This window comes from Sander lucioperca, chromosome 11 (assembly GCF_008315115.2).
Source record: "Sander lucioperca isolate FBNREF2018 chromosome 11, SLUC_FBN_1.2, whole genome shotgun sequence".
Lineage (NCBI taxonomy): Eukaryota > Metazoa > Chordata > Actinopteri > Perciformes > Percidae > Sander > Sander lucioperca.
In genome coordinates this window covers 2,192,723-2,219,871 of record NC_050183.1, presented here as the reverse complement: position 1 = coordinate 2,219,871, position 27,149 = coordinate 2,192,723, and positions in this window count along the sequence as shown.

Below are 27,149 nucleotides of genomic sequence, written 5' to 3'. Positions count from 1 at the left end.
TCTGGAGTTACAATACGTAACTATCGTTATTTGACAATAACAAGAAGAGCATGTCAACAAACGCAAAAAAAGAGTAAGGAAGCAAATACTGGACTGGAAAAAATTAAATGGTGTTATGACTTAACATCAGTTGTAAGCAGGAACTAAATATCTCTGTTCCTTACCTGTCACATGTTGTAAAACTATTGAAACACAACATGCCTGTGCATGTAATTTATGAGGACACAAAAGAACCTGCCTATCTGAATACATCATTAACATGTAACTGCGATAGAAGCATCTACCGTATAAGTTGTTCTAAATGATCAAAACCTCCAATTAGGGACATTGTTTTCATTCTTTATAAAGGAGAGAGTTTACAATGGGGGTTGGAGGGGGGTCGCAGTTGACTGGTGAATTAGCTGGAAATTTCTATTGCTTTCTTTGGCGGAGGACCACTTCCTCTAGCAGTGTGTGTGCTGTGTCCCAGGTGTGCTGTTCTCGACCTCAGAGCTCGGTATTAAAACACATGCGGCAGACCGCACTGGGCAACAGTCACTAGCCACTTAAAACTTCAGTCAGACTCATTGCTTTTTGGTTTTTCACTCTGATTGTGTTCAGAGAGAATATCTCACATCAGTCAGCTGGTGTTGTTAACACTAAGCTGCACTGATTGTGTAAAGTGTCTATTACAACTGAAATATTATCTTGAAAAAGTAAACTTAAGTGGCCTTTTGATCCATCTTTTTAACTTGCATAATTCACATCTCTACCTTAGTTTTTTCTCTTGTTTTTTTCTCTCCATTATTATATCTTACAGTAGCTCTGTGTCACCAGTTAGAATACCATTCATGAATATTAATTTGGGTGTTGTGACTCTGGCCCTTGCACTTCTCATTATTGGTTGCGCCTAATGTGTGGTGAATCGATGCATGTCCCAGTTTTTCTAATTCCGTATGTGGGTAAGCTTTAGCTTTAGTTTCCTAAGTGGAAAGGAGCATAAACTAAACCTAAAATGTGTACAGTATGTAGGCCTACATGTAGGTATGTTAGTGTGGTATCATTAGGTTTCAGAAATTAAATATATAAATAAAAACTCCATGTATGTTTTAATGCTTTTTAGGCAACCAATCAAAATTAAAGGTCTGATTAGATTTTCCCCTTTGGAAGGCATGTACTTTGGCTCAAGACATTTGTCTTCTGGAGTCGGAGACTTAGACACGGGGCTATGGGCACTCCCCTTGTTATCTGAAATCCAGATTTCAGTTTTACATAGGGAACGTTTATTGGCATTAACCCTGGTCTCTTAAAATCAAGATTTGCCCTTCCTGTTGATGTAATGTTCTCCACTGGAAATGAGCCAAAAGTGGCGGTCTGACGAAGGAAGTTATTCCTATAATGTAGATTTCAAACAGCATTGAGTACAAAAAAGACAAACTAAGATGCACTGCATCTTCCATCTATTTGACATTTAACTTGTTTTATAACATACGCTTTTAAACTATTGACTGCCTCACTATAAATGTGTTAAACCTTTGTAATGGTAACAAAACTACTGTATATAGTTTTAAAAAGACAATGGTAGTATCACTAGCAGGTTAACTTTATTTTTCATATGTAGATGACTAATGAGCTTTGCTTGTAGGGCCATTTTCCATGTTGAGGGTTTAAATAGTTATACAGTATATGGCAGCTTGCTTTAAGGGTACAATATGTCTAGAAATGTTTTTCCAGTGTTATCATTGCCACTGTTCAGCGTGTGCAAGTATGACAAACACGTCTGAACTGCTCATTCAAATGAGGATTGTGTACGATTATTTAGTAGCATTGATGAAGGAACACAATGCACCCTCCCAACCCAAACAGCGTACCTCTGTTTATGGTTACCATTCCGGCATTCTATTGAGTAACTTATGACTCACCAATGTGGCTCAAGATGTGGCGTACTTTAACAGCAAACGTAAACCTATGAGATAATCAAACCTCCGGCTCACCATGGAACCAATGGAGGTGTGGCTTTGGACAGACCTACTTTGTTTTGGAATCCCAAATTGTTATTTGTCCCATCTCTCCTTGTCTGTTGTCAACTGCCAAAACATGACAGACGTCCGTAATGTAAAACAGGCCAAGGCTCTCCCCTTGGCGACCCTTCCAGGAATTCTCCTCGAAGCTTCCGTTCCTGTCACTTGTTGTTGATGCGATGGGTAGAGAAAAAAATGGCCAGCTGCCTGGGTACCACAAGCAAGCAGAGTTCCAGCTTATGAAGTGCTTTGGTTTTTGCATTAGGCTGCAGCAATAAAGTCAAGCTGGGGCTGCCTAAAGTTCTTATCTTGGGGTTTAAGGTCTGCTGTTGGCTCGGCCAACAGGAAGGGAATGGTGACACAAATTCCCTGCTCATACTCCCATAACGACAGTCTCTGTGCTTGCTATTAGGTCAACACTGCCCATTTCCTTCCCCACAAAACTGTGGAAGAAAAAGGTTGCTAAAAAGTGCTATTTTTACTTCAAGCCTGAGTAGAGCTTTGCACTAAAAGGGCCATATCTTTCAGTGACCCACAGTCATTAAAAAGGAAGTGTGTGTGGTTGAGGAACACTTTATGACAGCTTATTCAGTGGTATGCATGATGACCAGTAAACCAAGCCCTCAAACTGTAATGGCATTCAGCATTTGATGACGCAGTGACCTCAGATGTCTCTAAAAGTGAGCCAGAGTGATGGCCACAGTCATACAGCGTAACCAGCCACCCTGTTGGCTGTACTACAATATAAGCACCTGCTATATTATTAGCAAGGCGTTTATTTAAAAAGCTGTCAAATTAGAGCGTGAGATCAGTGTGCTGGAAGTATTTGACTAGAGCAAAGCTACATTTGAACTCTGCTTCATAAAGCTTACGTGTTGGAGGAACAGTTGCAGCCATTACCATGAGCATTAAGAAAAAAATTGCTATGCTCTAATTAATCAGCGGAGACAGGCACAGCGCAGTGTTGTAAATACTTCCACTGTCTCAGCTTTGATTTAAACCATGAAACAATTGAACGAAGACTCCATTTTCAGCAGGGGTTCCAAAACAATCTTTTTCGGTTAACTAACTCAACAACTTACCGCGTATATATCTACATTTTTACAAGTAAATGGAAATCCTATCATCTGGACCTAATAAAATCACCCTTGGTGGTGACAAGAGTGTGTTTTGAGGTCATTCAAGACTTTAAAAGGTGCACTCAAAGAAATGTATTCACATGTTGATTCTAAAGTATGACAAGTAATAACATTGATTTCTCATTTAATACACAAAAAGTGTTTTCTTACTAGGACCAGGGGCCTGTTTCACAAAACCAAGATAAGGGATTAAGCCGAGATTTATCAGTTATCCTGGATGATTTAAGCCTTGACTCGGTTTCACGAAAGTGGAGGCACATAAATCACCATGGAGATTTATTCTGTGCAGCTAGCCTGCTCCCGACCAGGCTAACAGCCAGGATTTATTTAATCCTGGAGCCTTTTCTGATCACCCAGCAGTGGTTTTACCCTATTGTTATCAGCCTGGATTAAAATACAACAGGTGCATATTGCTGTTCATTTAATTCCTTTAAGTACTGTTATTATTTAAAGTTGTGACCATTATTTTTTTAATAATTATTCATGTGACAGTCATCGTTACTGTTATATTGCTGTATGCAGACTGCTGTTCATATTGTTGTTAGAAGTTTGATGAATATATTATGACAGTTGTTGAGATAATTAGAAGAGGCTGATAAAATTTCAAATGTGTTTTAAATGAAGTCTGTTACTAAGGACAATACATACAATGCTGTACATTTCTATAATTGACCAATGCACCTTGAATTATTTCAGTTGATTCATTTTTTTTAAATTCTTTAACAATAAGGATCATGTTTGTTCCACTTCCATGTGCAGTGTATTTGGCATTCTTAGCACACAAATTGTGTTGTCCAGTAAACTGGGACTATAATTTGGGAGGATTGTACAATTTAAAGAACATATCCTAATTGTACAATCCTCCCAAATTATATTCTTAGCTCACTGGACCAGTAACTATATAGTGATGTAGGCTACTGTACATTCATGTTACAACAGGGAGAGGACACCTCAATGGTTTTTGACCTTATATTTAGCTGGGGGGGGGAAATAACTGATGAATATACTCTGTTCCATTCATGTTTACAGTGTGCATGGAATTTATCACTTAATTATCTTTATAGTTTCTAGATTTATAAAGTCACATTTCTTCAGTGTCTTTATTTTCTATGTTCATATATACAAGGGAGCAAGGCATATAATATGTAGAGAAGGAAACTCGTCCTCTATAAAAAATAAAAAATAAAAAAACACGAGAAAAAGCGTGGCAGATAGTAGCGGACCGACTGAATGATAGTCTAAAAATATACATTTATGAACTACTGCTCTTAACTGAAACCATTCACTGAGTCACTGTCATCTGCAAAAACAAACAGTTGTACACTTTGCATTAAAAGCGAGCAGTGGAAGTTAATATGACTTAGGAAATTTATATTTTAGCCCATGAGAGAGAGGGAGAAACAGAGCGAAAGATATTTATGCATTATATTCTAGTGTTGTAGAAAATTGATCTTCATGGTAAATTTCCTGAGTAACATTATCTTCTGCTTACTTTTAAGGCAAAGAGTAGCCTACAGCTGTTAATTTGTGCAAATGATTAGTAGCCTAATCCTTGAATGGTATGATTATGACGGTTTCAATTCAGAGCAGTGGTCAGTTAATGTATATGTTTAGGCTACTTACGCATTCAGTCGGTCCGCGATCGTCTGCTACGCTTTCTCTCGCTGTTTCATTACAGCGGCTGTGTTTCTTTTCTTTTTATACAAATAATGTGTTTCACGTCATCATACGTCCACAAGAAGCTGCTGCTCACTCTGTATAAAGTATGTACAATGCGTATTCTCCATTTTGGCATCAGTAAATCTGTGATCGACCTCGCGGTCTTTTGAGGAAAGCCGTGGACGCGCATCTATCTGAATTACTTCAGCCTGGCTCAACCTAGTCGCTTGGCCTTCGTGAAACGCACCAAGCCAGGATGCACAGATTAGACTAGGTCAAGCCTCACTTTATCAGTTATCCTGGATTTATATAGTCTGCTTTTGTGAAACAGGCCCTAGATTGCTTCTATATTTATTATCAAAATATCCCAAGAAAGACTGAACATAAGAGACTAAACCAACAATGTTTTGCTGATTTATGTAAATGCCAATGAACATGTTATCAACTATGACATAAAATCAACAGTAGTGCTCTATGCAGTTAGATTTGAGAAGATGATATCAGATGGAATCATGTGTAATGCCACTTTATATGCAGGATCATTTGTCCCTTTAAAAATACTACATTCTGTAATTTGCAAGAATTGTCAATATTCCTGATCCCTTTGCCATACAAATTGAGAACTATTGATTCATATGATGCCTCTTTTCATGGCCCAACTCCAGTAGGGACACTGAGTCAAAATGGAGGAAAAATAGTTCAAGTCGAGTAGTCAAGTGGACCAAAAGATGTAAAGCTCAGCCAGCAATGCCAACTGTCATTGCTGTCAATCTCTCTCACGAATCCTGGAAGGGGCCTGGGAGTATGCTCATCTGGTCTTCAAGTGTTTTGTGGATCTGGAGAAGGCGTATGACCGGATCCCCTGGGAGATACTGTGGGAGGTGCTGCGGGGTTATGGGGTAAGGGGGTCCCCTTCTCAGGCCTGTCCAGCTGTACGTCCAAAGCGAAAGCTTTGTCTGGGTTCTCGGCAGTAAATCCAGGTGTCCAGGTGAGGGTTGGCCTCCGCCAGTACTGCACTTTGTCACCAATACTGTTTGCAGATGATGTGGTCCTGAAGTCTGCAGTGGCAGGTAACAGCTAAATTAGATTTACCATGAAATGCTAAATACTTCATTGTTTTGTGACCTACAGCGTACACTAGGGTTAGCAGCCATCTGTAAATCAGTTGGGACGAGTCTCTGATCATGTTACACCAGGTACACTAGATGGTAAACTACTCCCTTTGTGTCGTTAGCATGTTACATCCCCAAGTAATTGATTGATCAGACATCCAACGTGATTTGGGTATTATAGTGGACTGTCGGAGGGAGCTAAACCTGAAGCATCAGACATAAGTGACATCCAATAGATACCAGCGTCCAAAAGGAGCTACCTCACATGTGGTATTCCACAGCATTATGTCACATTCCAGCATATTTTTCCAGGGCATGAATATTGCTCTCTAATATTTATTTGTTCTAATTTCTTTGGATCTAATAGGCTTGCAAAGGAACTAAAGGTTTTTTCAGTCTGTATTCTTGTTTCCATTCTTGTGTCCTTCTTATGTGATACATTTAATGCTATATCTAACAGTATGATTCCAGAATATATGAACGATGGATTTCAAGTTATCAATGATGCATCATGGTGGGCAAGACTGAAGGAAAACCCCCAAAGTCATTACAAGAACAACAAATCATGTCAAATCGGAAACGGAAACAAACAGAACTACAGTCTAAAGGTCGGAGCTGATTGATGCAGAAAGAAATGTCTGAGTCTTAATTTAGGATAAAATGTCAAGCACACAGTCCATCTTAAATTGCAAACATTGAAATCTTGTTCTTGAGAAGATAATACTTCCTAAAAACTCTTGATATGATGATCAACTTATGACACAAATCCTATATGTGTGAATATGTGTACCAGGGTGTTGTTGACGTCAGACAGCGTTGAAAAAGAACACATATTCTCAGTCATCTGCTGATGGATAAGAAATTGACTGACAGTAAAACACAAGTGCTTCAACAATCTTCAACCCTTTTAATCTTCAACCCTCTGACCTCTTAATGGTAAAGCCTTTCAAAGTATTGTGATAGTGTGATAGGGTACTTTGAAATGAAGGCTCAATAATTACTTCCATACCCTTCTTTTTTCTCAGTGTTGTCAGTAGGAGCCTACACTGTAACACGGATGATTCAACATCTTTTCAACAACTTCTTCAAAGTTCCTCAGAATTCTATATCACAATAGTATAGAGTCCTTTCAAGACCTTCCAAAGAGGCTCTGCAAACATTGCTCTGAATTGCAATCTGAAAAACACTTGTTCCAGGCTCCTTGATTTTCTCTTTAATTTATTAGAGTCTAGTGACCAGAACTCTCAAGTACCAAGAGTTCAGAGCAAATTACAGGCCTGATAAATAAAGAGAGAAAGTCTGGCAGGGGTCTTTTCTCACTAGATTATGGTAACCTCCTGGCTCTGTACTAGCAAGCCCCTTTAGATTGAAGGATGATTACGAGCAAAACTGCACTCTCATAATGATTGCTTAAAAGACTCGTCCTGAGTTGGCAGCAGACCCAGTATTGTTTTTTTTACTCATGGTGTGCTTTGATGTCTTTGCAAGTGTGAGAGACTTCTTCAGGCTTGTTCAAAAGACTGACTTTAGTTTTGTTTTGCTACTGACTCTGCACTTCTCAGGCAATTAGTGTTCAACAGAGGAGAGGACTGCAGGGAGCTATAACTGAACAACATGTACACTGCAAAGAGCTGCTCAGTGGGGAGAGGGACCACCATGTCTCTTGAACCCTATACATATGCTACTCCGAGAATGTTGTGTGTGACAACTGCTTAACTTTATAGCAGTGCAAAATCTTTAGGTTAAAAGTCTTGACATTTTGATATGCATCATAATCATAAAACAAGGCAAATTAATCCATCTCCTTAACACTGAGACCCTGTAGACTTGCCCTGTTTGAAATTCTGGTGTGGCATGTTTACTGGCACTGAGTGACCTTGCTGTGTGTGTAATGTTAAATCTTTTCTCTTTATTTTTTTCCAGATTTGTTTTTTTTATAATCCCTTTCACTTTTTCTGTGTAGTTAAACAAACCTAATCTGACGCGCCAGATCATTTGTAACACAGAACTCCCTGAGAAGCCGTTATTGGAAACTGTTTGGGAAAGGGCAGGTGCTTAAAAAAATACCTGGCAGGTGATTGGATGAACCATCTGTCTATCACGGCCGCCATTGTTGTTTTGAACGAACACTTACGACCATCACACACACCTAAACCATGCCTGTAGTTGCCAGTAGCTCCTTCTAGCTGGTAGTTTAGAGACAAAAGCATTACTTCAAGCCTGTGACATGTGATCCCGCACTTCTCGTGTGATCTCACAATATCGCAATGATCCAGCTGCCCTACAGGGCAAAATCAAACCTACAGCAGCTGCCAGGAGGGAAATAAATAAATCTATTGAAATAGAAAAGGCAGTGCACAATGATCTGTATGATGTACTTGACAGTCAATGGACTAATTGATTTTTGACATGACACATGGGAACTTTACTCATCAAAGGCTGACAGCATACAATACTTTCGATGACTTCAGCCATATAGTTGGAAGGCAATTTAGTAGCCACTGAGTAGCCCAATGGTATGATTTTACCTAAAGATGTTACATAGCTGATGCAAAATGGCAACTATACTGTACCATACGCCCACCAGGATTCCCTTATGGCTCGTTGAATGATTTGCTTGAAGGAGATAAGATGAGAGTATTATGATGTTTTCACACCAAACGCAGAGTTGACATTTTTGAACTTGAGCGATAAATTTGATAAATTTTCAGTAGGTCACATGTATCTCTCCCTTTTCTGCTGCATTATGCCTACTTTTATAGGCATCATAAGTCAAGAAGCCTGGCAGAGGAATTTTAAAACCATTAGCACCAAAGTCTGCTGAACAGCTGGCATGCTCTCATTTGTTGGCCTAAACACTGAAGTTGGAGGCTCAGTAAGTAGCTCTATCTTCCTTTAAAGAGTGTTTGTAAGTAATATCATTAGGCTAAACGACAGCAGGTAATTAGGTGCAATGCAGCTAATTGCTCCAATTACCTGATTTGAAAAACGATTGTCTCAAAGGGACATGCCAGTCTCTGGCTTTGGAATGAGACACAGCTGTCGGCGACTGTAGCTGTAGAAGAGATAGGCCTAATTACTGAGTAATTCACACAACTTAGTGTCTGTCTAATGCGCATGCAGGGGTGAGAGGAGAGGAAATTTGGGAAAGCAGGGGATGACGTGTGAGAATCCAACCACGTAAACGCTCAAGAAAAATCCTTACAGTAGAGAAAAAAGGGAACATCAAACATTTTCTTCCCTTAATGTACCTGGGGCAATGCCATGCATTACAAATACTTAGTTACAAATGCAAGTAATCCCTTCTGAGAGCTGTTCATGTTTTAAGCAGTTGATGAGGGAGGGGAGGGCATGATTTGCTTGTTTTTCACACTCAGATTTGGATATCTTTGGCTCACATTCTTCTCTACCCACTACATTACAGCTTATCCTTACTAAAAAAGATGAATTATCATACAAATACAAAACAACTACACATTGTGCATGGAAAATTAAGTTTTAAATATAAAATGTAACTTACAGATTGTTTTAATGTAGCTGTTGTCTCAATGACAGTTACATTGGTGGTGAACCTTGTGACCTTACTGTAAATACATTTGACTAAAAAGTCTAATATCTTCAAACTCTAGTTAACACTACCAAATCCCACGAGTGCTTTCATCTCTCTTTTATCAGCAGCAACAACTACAGCCTAAAACTGATCACGTTTTTACCAAAACACTGTGAAACTATGTCCCTTTTTTTGTCATGAGCTTATAAGCTTGCCTATGGCTAAGTGAGATCAATGCATTTAAATGTGTTGTTGGGGGTATGGTCCTGCCTTTAATTCCTTTAAGGATGTGACCTCAGACACCAAAACATTGGGGGCATGTTGAGCCACTTACCACTAGGGAACTTCAGTAAGACCGGACTGTTAGAGGTGAGCACATTATTTGTGCTGATAGGAAAATTAGTGCTGATTCACTGAGACTTCCCAATGGACCCGTGCGATGATGACTCATTCAAAAGTGACTGCCTCTGTTTGTGTGATCTGTATGTGTGTTTGTGTGCCTGGGTGGTGTGTGTTCCATTTTTGTGTTTAGTTGCCAGAAGTACAAAGGGAACATACAAACCGGTCTGTCCGTCATGCTTATCTGCGTCATGTGTGTGATCCAAGAACCTCATCAGCCCAAAGAGTCTTAGAATATCTTTGGGATCTGCAGGCATTACAGGACAAGTAATTTGTTCCATACAACCTTCGAAGTAGGAAATTTTTCGTCAGGCTTCCAATCTGCCTTCACTTAATTCTCAGGTAGTGCTCCCTGTGGCTGCTATCCATTTGAATGCAAACAGGCTTTAAACAGGTCTGATAGATCTGTGTGTGTGTGTGTGTGTGTGTGTGTGTGTGTGTGTGTGTGTGTGCACGCACGCATGTGTGTGTGTGTGTGTGTGTGTGTGTTTGTATGTGAATGATTCATCAAGCAAATAAAGAGGCAATAGGGGATTATTTAAAAAAATCTGTGTTCTGTAAAAATACTTCTCTTCAATACTGTTCTATAAATATATATTTATAGATATATGTGTGTTTGTGCAGAAATCTATGTATCTATGTATCTACTTAGACACTTCATATTTAGTCAAATTAATTTAAAATATATTTCAATGAGTAATAGAGTAATCATTGGTTTTGGAAGTATTTTAACTACTGTAAATTTCAATTTGAAAGTTTTCTTTGAATGATATTCTCAGTGTTCCACAACATACACACAGGAGTAATGTAGGTTATGTAACTTTGTTTATGTTATTGCTATCAGTTTTAATGGTTTCAACTTTGTTTAATAATATTTTTCAGTTATGCAGTGGATGGCTCTATGATACCCATTAGCCTCAACTGCTGTCGCCATAGTGAAGAAGCCAGTCAGAGGTGCAAATCAGCTAATTCATACCACTTTGTCGCTGCAACAGGGATCCAAACACCATGCCATTTTAGCAGAAATGATCTGAAATTGACCCAGATTATGAAAATGAATTGGTTTAAACTAATGTCTTTATTATAAGGCTTACACAAAGCGTAATCTTTAGCTTTTGCTCGCTGTTAACAGTGTACACAACAGAATATTAGGCTTGGTGATTGGATGTTTCATTCCAAAATGCGCCTTGGAAGTAATGAATGTCTTTTGGTATGTTTTTTGTAAAAAGGCTTGTACCTTTGAAATGTATTTTTCATAGTGGATCCTCTTTTGTACTAATGATTACACATTAACAATTTCATGCCCATCCAAGCAGTAGAAGCACTCCACAAGCCAGTCACTCAACACTGTCAATGTAGAAAATTAACATGATTTTTACTTCCGAATCCCTGGACACCAGAAACATTACAACCCCACACACACCCCTGCAACTCCGTACTGATAGCACCACCCGCATGCCTGCATTAAGTAAACCTAAACAAGGAACACTTACTGTCACTATTACTTTAGTTCTGTAGAGCTGCAGGACATGGTTGGAGTCAGCATTTTGTCTGCTAATGTGTTATTTGACAGAAAAGACATTGTGTCTTAGCTGTGATGCAACTATTGTCCCAGCAGGTCTTAATACTAGGACCAATTAAATATAACTACATTTTCTTAATGACGTAAACAATTCTGTTACATCAGTCAAAATTTAAAAAACACGGTTTGAAAGAAATAAAAGATTGCATGAGTTTTCACAGAGCCCCACTTTAATAGTGGTTTTACAACCTCATCAGCTATCATCATAAAATCAAACCTGTCAGCTTACACACGTTACATACTCTGCTCATATGCTGTTACAGTCTGACCAGTGTGATGTGATAACAGTTATTTCATTGGGCCCTGAGGTAGATTTGAAGTGAAATATATTAAACTAATATGGCACATATGTGTAATCTATTTCCTTCACATATAGAATTTACATATTTCTATATGTGTTTCATTCATTCTCAGGTAACAGGTCTATTTTAAGGCTCAGTCATAATTACACCCAGGCTTTCCTTGCATTTCCTGCCCTCTCTGACCTTCAGCTCTTTATCATGAGAAAATATTACCCAACTCATGTGGCAGAAAAAATGACAAAGGAAATTCAATTACAACAAATGTGTAGCTTAGATATGGATACTAACAGGTGATGGCATGTCTAGGTGATGTCTAGATATCGGGTTCCTGCTGTGGAAACATGTGGGATTCAACCCCAAGGTTGACAGTTTGTAGGTAATATTTGCTTTCTGTGGTCATGAATAGTTCCCTTTTTGAAGGTCTTCATGGCAGTCTTCTACTCATACTCAAAATGTATTTTAGATTCTTGCATGTCTTTGGTATATTGTGTATATCAGGGAAATCCTTCATGGCTTTTATTATTGATGCAGCTTTTGGAAAAGATTTGATCCATAATAGTAGGCCTGGATATCTGTCTTTAGTTATCCTATCACTGAAATAGCATCTTAGGAAATACCATTCTGAAAGCACTGGAGGGATTCCCTTGCCTCACTACACATTTCCAGCAGCCCTCCAAAATATACAACAACTGCTCTTTGCTCATTATGGGCTCGGCAAGGGGTGCCTCCTTGTTGGATTTTCCACTTCTGGTGCCTGAAAACAACCCCTCCTTGCAACTCCTTCAGTACTTTGAAGGAATGGGATAGTGTAGCTGCAGATCTGGTGGCATTTAAGAGGCTTCCATTTTTCTGTTTACATGTTCCAGTGGCACTAACTTCAGATACGGGAAGGCTGGGGTGAAGAATACAATAAAAAAGACACACACTACAGGTTGTTAAATGTTAGCATATTTTCCAAGAACCTACATGCAATGTTTAGCCCTTACCTGCCATTTGTTTATTATAGAGTCAGCAGTTTAGTTTATTTAACAGGGGATTCCGTTTTTCCCCTGCAAATGGTTTCTGTTTAACTGTATTTGCTCTTTGGACAGTTGTAATTAAGTCCAGCAATGGGGTTGCCCATGATTTGCATGCAAGGAATTGAAATTTGCATGGAAATCAAATTGCCCAGAACTGAAGCCAGAGTGTTTTCCTGTCATAGTTACCAAAAATATACAGTGTTTGAGCAAACTTACTGACCTTTCTGTGATGATGTACAGGTCCACATAAAGATTTTCTGGCATAAAGCTCTGTAGCACAATCAAACAGACTGGTGAGTCACATTACCCCCCTTTCAGCTTTGTAACACAAGTCTGAATACCCATGGTGGAGTCAGTATAGAATTTCCTATATTTCCTTGTCAGCAGTGAATAATACATACATAATGGCTATCGAACTTGGCAGACTTTGATAGATCTTTCAGCAGAACTCGACTGGAGGTGCTATGTGCAGTAGATCCCGGTGGCTTTCAGACTCTGGGTTGGATTTATCAGTTTGCTTCCTGCAAGCTGTGGAGACCTCTTTGTATCCATCCCTGTCTTTAATGGGTAACAGTGGCATTGAGGAAATAATGAATCATGTTTTTAATTGATGTCTTTTATGGAGGACTTCAGAAATGCATGCTTCTTTATTGGTTCGCTGGTTGCAGCACACGGAAATAGTTGTATCCTGCTGCTGCCTGTCTGGTGAAATGTGTCAATGTGTATGTGAGCTGAATTGTCTTTACAAACTACAGATTTTGTAGAAATACAGAGGATGCGGTCATTTTCAGGCTTGGGTAGTGTACTATAAGCGTGAGATATTTTAACCAAATAAAGAATGGGCATGAGTTACTAGTTCCCCGTGATAAGTAGCTACATCAAAGCACCTTCCCCTTGGTGTGAAGTCTGTGGTGTTTTTTAATTGATACCAGCACTTTCTTTCTTAATAACCCATCTGAGATTAGAAGCAGCCTTAATGGAATCACCCGTTGGCTTCCAAGGGAAAGAATTTGTTGGGTCGAAATCTGTTTTTGATATGGGAAGACAAATAATCAGGTCATTAAGGGTAACCATAAAGTGTGTCGGAAATTTGAGCATAACACATGGAAAAAGCTGATTGTTGTGAGACTGGAGGAGACTGTGTGGCAAAGTAGCTCTTAAAACAAATGAAGCTTCTATAAATAGTGTGAGGCCGAACTACAGTAAAAAAGGAAGACAATATCAAAAATCAATCTGCAAGAAAATAAAATAATAAAATAGATTTTCAAATATAGTTTCCATTGTGAGTAGGCTTATATTCTTGTTTCAGGATTGGCAGACTACAAAATATGAAACTGTGTGTATATTGTTCGCAGCGAAAGCACGCATTAAATGTAATATCTATACTGCTGTGATGCACCTTCATAACCTAGTTTTTCTTGGCAACCACTTGTAGTGCCTCTGGCTATTTTGTGGCCTTTTTTTACAAGAGTGATTAACAGACACAGTGTGACAGGGGTTTGGTTTTTCCAGCCTTTTGATAAGTCTATCTTTAAATTGCAGCATGGCAGGTCATGATAAAGACAATGCATAAGTTGATCCACCCTCACAGTCATTATCCGACCATCCGTAGCACTAAGCCAGACTGTCCTGGGTGTGAGGATACTAGAGTGGAGGACAAAGCTTTCAGAGCCATGTGGTTGTTATCTGCTTGCTCCACTTCCTTGAGACTTGTGGGGCCTTTTGTTATGCAGCTTTCAACGGCAATATCTTTCCTAAAGGGATGTGTTGACCGAGAGTTAGCATGTGTTGTGATGACGCACATAGGTGCTTCATTTGATTTGTTGCAGCTAATTTGTTTCTTTTTCTAATAAATCAGCAGTGGTTAGTTATTCCCATCCCTGAAGCACTGGATTTTGTAAATGGAAATAAGATTTTCTTTAAATTAAATATCCACCATGAAGAAAAAGTTGCCATATGTCATTACAAAATGATGATTGCAACATACAGTGCTTGTAGAGCTTTACCTCATTTTGCAGTCAGTTACATTTTAGAGAAACCAAAATGGATATGAAAAGCATTTTGGAGTTTATCTCTGCAATATCTTTTGATAATGATTGGATCCAGTGCCTGAAAACAACAACAACACATGCACATTATCTGGATATGATAGCATCAGACATCTGCTAACTGAGTTACTGAATGGAACTTATTACCATCTAAGAAAAAGAGTTCCAGTGATTAACTCTGGATACTACAACAGGTAGTTACAGCCAAGCAATCTGATTTTTCAAATAAACATAAACAGACTGTACACTATAAACACACACAGGAAAATATGAGTAGAAAAAAACAAACACTTGACTTTTCTGCTCAGTGATCATTCATTATATCATAATGATAAAAAGAAAAGACTTGAAACTTTAAAGGTTATGTATCAGATTCATGGAGGAACTAGGAAAATCAGAGCAGAGGTTAGGAACAGGATGTATTTTCCACTCCTTCAGCATTTATTACTGAGTTGCCCTTGAGCAAGGCATTGTTAACTGCTTTAGATATACTCAGTGGCTGACGATACACTATACAGCCTACATCCACATCCGCATGCTTCTTGATTCCACACCATTGCAACTTCTTTCACAGACCACTGGTATGAACTCGGCAGGATAAATAAGGCTTTAGTGCACATGTATTGTGTTATTTAGATAGTGGACTGCCACTGATGTTATGCATTGCTCCAAATTCATCACAGGATTTCCAAAGGGGACTTAAAATGCATCCCCTGATCCCAGACATAATCACTAAATCTCTGGAATCATGTAGTTTAATGCTAACCTATTTATTCCTCATGGGGAGGATTCTAACAGACCTTTATTAAACTAATAATAGTCAGACACAATTTCATTATGGATACTTTAAGCCTACTTAGCTTTTCCAGCAGTGAAGGAGGTAAGCACACTTAAAGCTGTTAAGATTAATTTCCCAAAACATTTGAATGAGATCAAGGTTAATTTCCTCTTAAGAAATGTTTCCCCCCATTGTGGGCATTTGCCACCTACCAAATCAAAACCATTGTACCTGTAAAACCCTGGCACATTCCTAGTCATGGTTTTAACAGTGAGCTGCTTGTTGTGCTGATGCACATGAGGCGACTGTTTACGGTGGTGTTTCTCAGTGAGCCTGTACTACTGCCGGGGCACTTGTTTTGTTTTTGTTCTGGGTTTTGGAAAGAATGTGTTTCCAACATAGATGAACCATGCCAAAGACGCCTTGATGATGCCTCGTCCTACACAACCACTCCCAGATGCTAAGCAAGTTTTACGAATACACTTTCCTCATTATTTGGGGCTTTACTTGTTTGGCATCGCGCTCGCCATGTTCACCAAAGCACAGAAATTACTGGGTTTTTATTAAAAAATGTGGGAAAGTCAAAACCTTCAGATATGGGCTCTATTTCAAAGTTTGTGAGCAGAACAATGTCATGGTAGAGCGTATGTGAAATGAGTGATGCCAGTAAGGGAAAGAAAAATAGATGCACGTCAGGAGCACTACGTGTTAATAATAGTTGTATCATTTATTTTCAGTGTTCCCTGTTGAAGACAACAGGCAACTTAATTTCAGATTTTGAGGCTGGCTAATATACCCCACAATGCCTTCCTTTCCCATGCATGTAATGAAATGTACAGTTTAATACATACAAAGGCAAAAGATGAGAAACGTTAATTTCCTTTAAAGCTCATCCCACCCTCCCCTTTTGTAAACAACATAGCTTAAACCCACAACTGTACACTTAACACCGTTTCTTCCATGACAGCCACAAGCTGCAACTCGGGTTGGTGCTCACTTAATGACGTAACCCTTTTAGAGCTTGGTTCTGCTGGATCCTCCACAGCCAAGTGGGATATCCAAGCCCCATACCTGTGGGTTTTGGGGTAAAAGGAGAAGTGTTTCTTTGCATGCAGCATTAATTTGATTAGTCTGGAATAACTGTGGGAAATGAAATTGTGTTTGGTAATAAATTCAATAGCTTTATGTTTTTTTTTCTTATTTCCTTCTTTGTGTGCCTGCTTTCTTAAAGTGAATGAAACTACATTAATAACATTTAAGAGTAGGGAGCCAATTTGATGGTGAAGATATAGATTCAGATATCCCATTTTTTGGTTTAGATTAGATTATAAGTTTAAGATTACTTTACAGAATTACATACTCTTGAAATTGATCAGTATGTGAAAGTGACTGGATCTTGTGTTTACTTCTACCTTATGTAATCATGCTTGAAGTTGAGCAGCTGTTTTTTTATGATTTTCAGTGGTAATAAAACTGATTTGTAGCATATATTTTATTGGTGCATGTCCAGCAGGCGCTTTTTTATACTTGTGTCTTGTCTTAATTACAAATAGTGGGATGCATGTTGCAGTAATGTAATGGTGATTTAGGTAAGGAGTAGATGCTTAAAACTTTTACATGAAATGCCTATGATAATGTTCCAGATTCTGTAATATCATCTTCTTTGTTTCGGTGCTACATTTCCTAGAAATCACCTCACAGTCAAACAGTGCAAACAGTACCATGATGTCTGTCCTTTGACTTTCTGAAAAACAGATTTTGTCACACAGCTTATGTCAACTACCCAGTTCTTCTTTGATTTATTTCAATCAATTACATACAACCACATCCTGTGCATCAAACGATTTTCACATGAATGTTATGAATGTATTTAAAATTTCTGTGATGTAAAATGGGAAAACATCAGGTTTTATTGTGTTCGCAAAAAATAATGCTGTGTAGTTTCTGCCATTTAAAAGCTATCTTTGTGATCAGTTGGTCAAGTTGGAGTCGTTCAGCTCAAGCAGTCTCCATCATGGCCCAGCTCATTACACTTTTTAATCTCAGCCCCAAACACAGCGGCACAGTGTCTCCTGACTTGTACTGTAAGATTTTCACAACAAACAGGTGATTAGCATCGGAGGGGAAATAAATGGCGGGCCCGATTCGGAACCAGCGCCGCTGCCTTATGGGGAAGATTACTGGCAGGTGGGGCCAATTGGCGAACAATGGCCCAGTCCAGGGTTTGAAGGGCAGATGATTGCTGACAGATGGAAGCCTCCCAGTCCAAGAAGAAAGCAATCAGGTGGGAGAGGAGGACAGGAATGTGGGGGGTCGAGGGGAGGAGGGGAGGAGGGCAGCACCATTGCTACCAGGCGGATGAAAGTCCGGCATGATGTCAGCCTGACTCAGCGTACACATCCACACTTACTGTGGCCTTAAGCTAGGCTGATGTAATGCCCCCCACCCTAATAATGGGCAGGGTTATGTTTTTGCTGTGGGGGGTGGAAGGGTCACAAAGAGTAACTGAACCAGATAACTGTAGATGGGCGCCACCAGAAGCTGCCCAGCTTAAAGAGTAAGCAGGCCATCAGGTGAAGCCATCTTTTAGAGCTTCATTCTGAACACAGGCTTCAACATGCGTCAACATTTGCTTGCTGTTGTTATTTACTTTGATTATTGTTGTTTCAAATGTATTTACTTTTGCCATGTTAGCCTACAAAAAGGGCCACATCAGTAAAGGTTACTTCATCTGATTCTTGCTGTGTAACACAAATAGATCAATGTCGGGGTTGGTGATGGCTTGTTTATTCAGTCAGTCAGTATTGTTCACTTCTGATAACCCGCAGCTGCAGAACAATTTGTAAATGCAATGGAAATGTTTATACACATTTGATTTATTAATTGGATTAGTTATTTTGTCCATATAAATGCCCTGCCATATTTCTCCCTATAATGTCATTCTATCAAGTAAAAAATAACAACACAAGTTAGACCATCAAGAAAAATACAAACACTCAGGCCGCTGTTGGATGATTTTCAAAAAAAAAGTGCGTCAAATGTCATTTTGACATTAAAGTATAATTACATTATATTATTATTATATTTATATTATATTACATTATATATTACATTAATTAATACTCACTCTGCCTGTTTGCTACTACCACACGCATTTAGTAAAATGCTGGCTGGCCTATGTGACTTAGGGAGGAATGGGTTGCTATGTGTATCCTCTGATGAAGTCTCCATATACCGTAAGTAGTCTAAATCCACAATGTTCCACTTCCAGGATTGTTCAGGTGCCGCCGGAAATTCCGCTGGATGTCTTTCATTTTCGGCCGGATGTCCGGTACCTTCCACTTTCTTTGTGTTGGCATTTTAAACTCTGGTCGATTTATGGGGACTATGGTTAACTGCTCCTCAGATCTCTGCAGGGTAAATCCAGACAGCTAGCTAGACTATCTGTCCAATCTGAGTTTTCTGTTGCACGACTAAAATAACCTCTGAACGTACACGTTCCACCAAAACAAGTTCCTTCCCGAGGCTATTTTGCAGAGGCGCCGCCCAAGACGATTGTGATTGGTTTAAAGAAATGCCAATAAACCAGGGCACGTTTTTCTCCCAGACCCTCCTCCGCAGCGCTGTGGAGGAAGGTCTGGCAATGTAAGACTACCATATAAGTGACTTCAGAATCACGTCATCTCCAAAGAGGAATTATAATTATGAATAGTTTATTTCGAACAACATACAAAAGAAGAAAATTCCAAATACTACGTGGCAGCACAGTGAGGCTTTTCCTCCTTTTTATACCATGAAATACTGAAATTGAACTACACAGACATTAACTTCCAGTCTAAAGAAAGAGAACTTAGGTCAGCCTTGTGAAGACTTGTTTATAAACCAATTCTGACATCAGAGAAGAACAACTCCACTCACAGTCACCATATGATGCGCAGTCAACAATGATGGAATCAAGGACTTCTAGGAAAAACAACATAGAAGGAAATGCAATTATAGATTGAGATGCAGCTATAATTAAACATTTCCATGGGTGTGGTGATACACCTGGAAGGCCTCCCGAGTGGAAGTAACACTGAGAGCCTCATCAGCATGGCGCCATAATGATTTTAACACTGAGCTTTATTCCGGCTGTTACCATAGCAGAGTCTGGATCCATACAGCTGGCAATTACTTTAGAGACGGAGACAGACCAGAATAGACAGAGTGAGACAGGCAGTAAGAGAGTGAGATAGTTAGATAGAGGATGATAGACAAAGAAGAGAGAGACATAAACACGCACGCACACACGCGCGCACGCACACGCTACAGGGAGCACAACCAACCTTTAGGTGTTAAGATATGGATTACTGCCAGGGGGGGGAAATAGTAATGAGTATTCCCTATTTTTGAAGAAGTTCTTTTAACTTGCGGACACCAATATTAAATGAACATGTTTTGTATGTAATTTAAAAGCCACTGATACAGTTACAGTCTACCAAAGGGAGCATCATTATATGACTTTACCTGTATTGAGGCAGATCCTAAACCATCTGCCTCAGCTGGGGTCGGGTCTTGGGGGCAGCAGCTCCAGCAGGGGACCCCAAACTTCCCTTTCCCGAGCCACATTAACCAACTCCGACTGGAGGATCTAGAGGCGTTCCCAGGCCAGGTTAGAGATATAATCCCTCCACTTAGTCCTGGGTCTTCCCCGAGGCCTCCTCTCAGCCCTAGGGAGGCGCCCAGGGGGTATCCTTACCAGATGCCCGAACCACCTACACTGGCTCCTTTTGACGGAAAGGAGCAGCGGATACTCTGAGCTCCTCACGAATGACTGAGCTTCTCACTCTATCTCTAAGGGAGACGCCAGCCACCCTCCTGAGGAAACCCATTCCGGCCGCTTTTACCCTGGATCTCGTTCTTTCGGTCATGACCTAGCCTTCATGACCATAGGTGAGGGTAGGAACGAAAACTGACCGGTAGATCGAGAGCTTTGCCTTCTGGCTCAGCTCTCTTTTTGTCACAACGGTACGATAAATTGAATGTAATACCGCCCCCGCTGCGCCGATTCTCCGACCAATCTCCCGCTCCAGTGTCCCCTCACTCTATATAAATAAAGATGACTTGACTTTTTCTATTCAATTTGAAAATGATGGAGACGTCAAGCTGAATTCTTCTGATTGAAAAGTATAAAATAAACTAGAAACCCTTTATTTTATGTTTAGGTTATTTTTGTTATTCCAGCTCACGGACCAGCTGAGTGGTACCAACACTGTCCATTTTTTTTATTATTTTGATGTGACAACACTACTCATATCTCTCTGTAGTGGATGCAGATAGGCTATATCATAAACATACTATATAAAGTAAAAAACAAAAACAAACTGACAACACAGTGTCAAAGACCTGCTTGATTTAACATTATTTATTTCATTTTTTGCTGTCTTATTTTGCACCATTCTGCTCTGTTGCCTGTGATACAATGAACAGATTAAATGTATTTCACACAGATATTCCAGCATAAACATCTGCTGTGATTTTCAGCTCTTCTCAATCAGACAAACATCGACCCATTGCCCAAATTACCCTGCTGCTCATTTTTCCATGATGCCACTCTGATCTTCTACGCAATTAAAAATTCCAATATAATGACCACCAAGAGTTTAACACCAAAAATGTATTTGTGTTAGTGTTACAGCGAGGTTACAAAAATAGTGACATATAGTGAAGTATAACCCACTTCCCTCCACCATTTCCTTCGGCGCCACCACTTTCATTTATCAAAAAACCAGAAGAACAGCAATAATTTCAAAGATCGACATACATTTATTTTTAGAACATGATTATGGCAGTTGCTACACATTTTTCCACCAAGCAAAGAGGTCTGCACTTTGCAAAATGTTTCTTTTTCTTTGCGCAAAAATGTGACCATATTCCAAACTGTCTTGCACAGGACTCGCTGGCCCTGCTCTTCTGTAGCTGAGCAACATGCAAACACACAAAGCTTCATTTGTAAAGCAGACGGCCCGGTTATATGATACCCTTCCACTTTAGTCATGGTCTGTGTTCCTAGTTTTCTTATCCATGGCAGCAGGGCAAAAATGGAAAGTATGAATTTAATTTATTTTTTTGCTTTTCTGTATCCCAAAATAACGTTCCAGTCATTGTGCCACTATATATTTTTAGCATCTGAAAACCTTTAAATTAAAAATCACCTTTTTTCAGCTTAAATCAAACACATTTGGATATGCTATAGAATTGTGTCAACACTGTTCAGAATCTTTTAGCCTGAATGTGATTGGTTGAGAAAAGTGTTTATTCACTGGTCTAAATAAATGTGCTACATGTTTTGAGCATCTCATATGCATGTGTGAATAACTAAAGTGTTTTTGCTTTTTTATACTCAGTGCTAATCTTCTGCACTTTAATCAGCTATCAATCAAACATTGTCAGCAGTACCATGACATTTCTTCCTTGGATTTCTGTCTTTGAGATTGTACAATACCTGCCACAACCTTAGGTGAGTCACAGCTTAAACAGGGCAAATAAAATTGGTTTCAAAAGTGTGGCACAAAGTTTAATGAAGATCCGAAAAAATAAACCATTACTTGAATAACAAGTTATTTTTCCAAGCAAGATGACAAGCTATGAAAATTGCTTTTTGCTACAACTGAAAAAACAATTGCCCCTACAGGCCTCCAAAAGCAAGGCCAGTGCACTCATTGCAGGCTAAATAACTAACATGTAAAATATATAACGATTATGACGTTACACATCATTATTACAGTACGTCCAGTATATGTCAGAATGTTTGTAGGTCGTGCACATTATCCAACATGCCATGCACTTGCAGTGCCGTTTTATCTTTTGAGAAAAGGAAACATTACCTCAGCCATTCACCAGGAATAATACAGACTCTGGTCAGTTGTTTACATTTGATTTTTCACTGAAAAGGTGAAGAAAAAAGAGAGGGAGATTGTGGTTTAAAACAAATGTGGAAGGGGGCTCACATGAACTAATATTTCAGTAAATGTAAAATCAGCTGGGTTTATTTTAAAGCAGCCCTCTATTTTTATAGTAATTTGTGCTGCTCATTTCATAATGTTAGTCTTGGACCTGCTTGGTGAGAAGCTGCGTTAGATTAGCCATCTGCACAGTGTAAACACAGACCTATTCTGCTAAGAAAAGAAGTGCAGGGATAAGATTATGTTAGCGCTATCTTGTTAAAGTCACATGTAGGATCAGTGGCATTACTTCGCTTTATATTCACACATCACACGGAGCCATGTTAATGAGAGAGCCAATTGACTCAGGCAGAGTCAATTCCCTGCACGACTACGATTCATGTGTGCATACCTACGTACAGCCCGGGCTTGGCCACATCAAATCAGCGTGAAGGTTCCCTGCTCAGAGAAAAGCTGAACCTGATGAGCACATGGCAAGGGCGTTGTCCATTAAAGAAAACCCCTGAGTTTTCTCAGAGCTTTCTGGGTTTGTAGAGCTGCTTTTTAGGTGGTCCTGCGGAAAGTCAGGCACCGGAGGGCTCTCAGGGTCTGTACAGTGTTGAACTTTTTTCCCCAGTGTAAAGACTAAATGTTATTTTTCTCTCCTTTCTCTCCCTCAGTATTCAACATGTTTTCCTTTGCAGTTGCAGAGAGTTAATGAGACATCAAAGACCAATGAGCCACAGCTGTGATTTGGTGAAATCAGTGGACTGCTTGTGCTGGTGGTGCCAGTGTTGGGTGCATGTAAGCGTTGAGTTAGTGGGTATGGTAAAATGAGAAAGTCCTCGTGGTTTCACTTAAACACTTTTGCTGTGATGTAATACAAAGCTGGAGTAGTATGACATTAGTTTTATACTCCGATTACTGCTGAGTATGTTGTATGGAGGCCGCAGGTTCCCAACCAAACATGAAATTAGGGTGCAAATGTACAGAAATGTGTGACTGGCTGACAGGGTAACCATAAGTTCAAAGAAAATTACAAATTAAATTTTTTTTCCCATTTGCATTGTGAAAGTAGCCTTGAGCATGACAATGGCTGACTACCTCTGGATAAGACCGTCAGAAGGCCTGAGTACAAAATGATAACATGCAACAAGGTGAGACGGTTATCATTGAATGTAGCAGAAACTGCATTACAGTCTCTTTGTACTCTGACATGTAATGTGAGATGAAAGAGCAGCCCCGAAAAATCTCTTCATTTCCTCTTTTCTTCCTCTCACACTTGGGAAACTTTGATGTCCATCTTGCTGACACAACGTCCTTTCCAACCAGGAAAGGGAGGGTTTTCATTGTTTCTCAGATCATATGTAAAGTTTAATGTCTGTGACTGAGGTCATTTTTTTTATTACATTTTTTTATTCTGACCCTTATTTTGCACTTAAATAAGAAAACACCTATATAGCTGATTTATACTGTAAAAAAAAAAAGAGAAAAGACAAATTGGTTTATATTCATACTTATGAGAACGGTTTAGATAGATGATAATATGCAAAAGGCGCTAAGTTCAATGTTAGATCAAATGGAAACACATTTGTCATAATATCAGTGGATAAGGAAATGATGCAGCTAGTACCCAGATAGATTACCACAAACAATGTCTCAATTTGTAATTTCATTGTTCAATGAAAACAACGTATCTTCAAATTTGTTGAGTAAGAATGTATTTAGAGAAATTAAAGGACTTAGCGTTCCTGTTGTGGGTTAAGAAAATGATCCTGCTTTTTAAATAAATAAATAATAACCTTTGGCAGCTATAATGCACATAATGCAGCATGTGAAGGCCTTCATTAATTCTCATGTCACAGGGACAAGGAGCTTAATAAGAGCAGGACATTTCTCTGTCATTTTACAGTACAATCTAGTCATGTTTAGTATTATTTAATTTTGCATCATAAATATATATATATATATATATATTTTTTTTTTTTTTTTTCTAGAATATACAGAAAATTGTATTGAGTGAATGAATTAGAAAGCATTTGTTGGAAGATTGCAGAGAAGAGTAGACTACATACGCTCTCCCAAACAGAGGAGATGCTTTCGCTTGCACAGTAGAAAACTTCTTTTTTTTCTTTTGTGGATGCTGGTTAGCAATACGGAGGAACGGTTGTCTTGGTTGGGTATTTGTGTACTGTTTGTATATTTGTGCTGTGATGATCTCAAGGGAGGAAACTGTGAGTAGTTATCATTGCAAGGTTGAATAATAATGCGTTTTGCCTCATATTTAATGTTACATAGTACAATACATACAAATTACAGCACAGCATTTGTTTAAAAGATTATACTGCAGATGATCTAAGCCTTTGGTTTACAGAATGACTGATTTACTAATGATCAGTTTAACAGACTAAATCCTTTAGTTATTTGCTTTGGGGTAACGTCACACTGTAGCAGCCCACCTACACTCAGTATCTTTAAAATCCAAATAGATAGCGGAAATAAAAATGAAATGGCAGAAATATCCCATATTAGTTGACTTTACTAGAAATTTGCGTGGAAACCCGTTGCCTTAAACCATCTAAATTTTGTACACAAGGTGAAATTTAACAGGTCAAGTTGTATTGACACAGAACAGTAAGTTGATGCAGCAGACAAATCAAGCTTACAGTAGTAGTCATTACTAAAAATCATTAATAAACTTACATTATTTTCTGGAGTCATGTTGTCTACAATAAGCATGTTAAGTTAAAGCTTTAGTGCGTAACCTTTTTTATTTTAATGGACGTCCGTTCTATTCAAGCTATTGCCAAATGAGTTGATACAAAGCTAATTAAGACTATCAGCTCCACAATACTCTCTCTGTATTTCTCAGTATGGCTATGTTCAGAAACTGATGTCGCCCGGTGACTTTCGCACGCAGAAAATCGAGTGAAGATAATTACCTCTTCTGAAGAGTCCATCATGTTTTTTTGAATCCTCCGTGTCCTCCTTGGCTACAAGCAGCTGCATGGAGGAGGAGTGTGTGTGTGTGTGTGTGTGTGTGTGAGGGAGGGGGGGTGCGCTATCACGGAAGGCTGCATCATGTGGATGCGCTGAGAGTGTTGTTATTACTTAGAATTCCTCATGGGGGAGACAGAAACTACGCACTGTAGCTTAAAACATGCAAAGAAACATAACAAGTATAAAACATTAGGCTGCTTATCACTACTAAAGTAATAATTTATTTATATAAATATTGTTTTTCCTTTATAATAGTCTGACAAGAAAAATGTATTCAATACATCTGTTCCTAAAAAAACAGATGGCAACTATATACATTCAACATTTTAATTTACCAATTTTTTGCACTGCATGGAATGTTTCACTCACAAAACCAATTGCAACAGCATTACTAATTTCCTATCTGTGTGTACACCTCTGAGCCCTTTCTCACTGCCCACACCCCATCAGTCCCCACCCGGGTCTTGGTCATGGTACAACAAGAAATGTAGCTAAATATGAACACTAAATCAACCATACAAGACTAAAACCCAGGTAACATAAATGCACACCCAACACATTAACAGAACATTATTAAAACACACTTTAACTAGGACAGAAACCGTTCAGAACATATTTTTTTCCCATGAGCCTTTGCATCGCTTCAGCGCAGAACAGTTCAAATGACCCCGCCCCTCCCATACAGAAACTTATAATCCTTAGTTATCTCTGCTTAATATGATCTGTGCCCTGCATACTTAAGCTGCTTATTACAAACAACTAATGTGATTTAGTAATGAATATGGTTTTTTAACAAAACATGAAAGAATAAGTAGTGAGCCCTAAACAGTTTAATTACGACTAAATCTGGGTTTACAGTGTATCTTTTAAATATTATTATTAAGGACAAATAATATTCAAAGCATGTAGTATTTCCACAGCCTTTGAGCTCTAATGTGATAGGATTGCTTTATCAACATCATATTTATCAACATATCAATATGCACCAGATTATGAAACTATATTTTTAATGTCAGTATCTAATAATTTCTTCCTTGCCAAAGAGGCCCATTATGCACAAATGGCTTATTTCTATCATCCAGTGTCTCCCCTTTTATGTTTTTCCTACATTTTCTGCCCCATTATATTTGCCTACTGTGAATGATCTATCTCCTCCTGAGGGATTTATATCTGATCACAATTCATTTATGACTCTATTTATCACCACTGTGTCTCACCAAAGCAAATGGCATGTAAATACACAGAGCAGCAGGGCAGTCCTCAGTGGGAGCGAAGAAAAGGAGGGCATTAAGAAATGAAAAGAGAAAAGGATGGAAGGATGGTGTCACATAGCCAGGGGACCCATGGAGATGCTTTCTTCCACCATAGAAGCTTAATAATGACCTCAGATGGTTCTTTTCATCACTAAATTACAGCCATTAACTTCAGATTAATCATCATCATCCCTTTCACTGAGAGGGAGACCATATTGGATAAAGATTAGCAGAATGTTCTCTCATGGTTGATGAAATCCTACTAGTTTGTTTCAATTGTTGTTTTTTCAAGTTCATAATGTCTTTGCATTTAATGTTTAAATTTAGTTGCATTCACTTTATTTAGTTTCAGGCCTCTTCTGACCTGCAGAGAGACTTTTTGTCC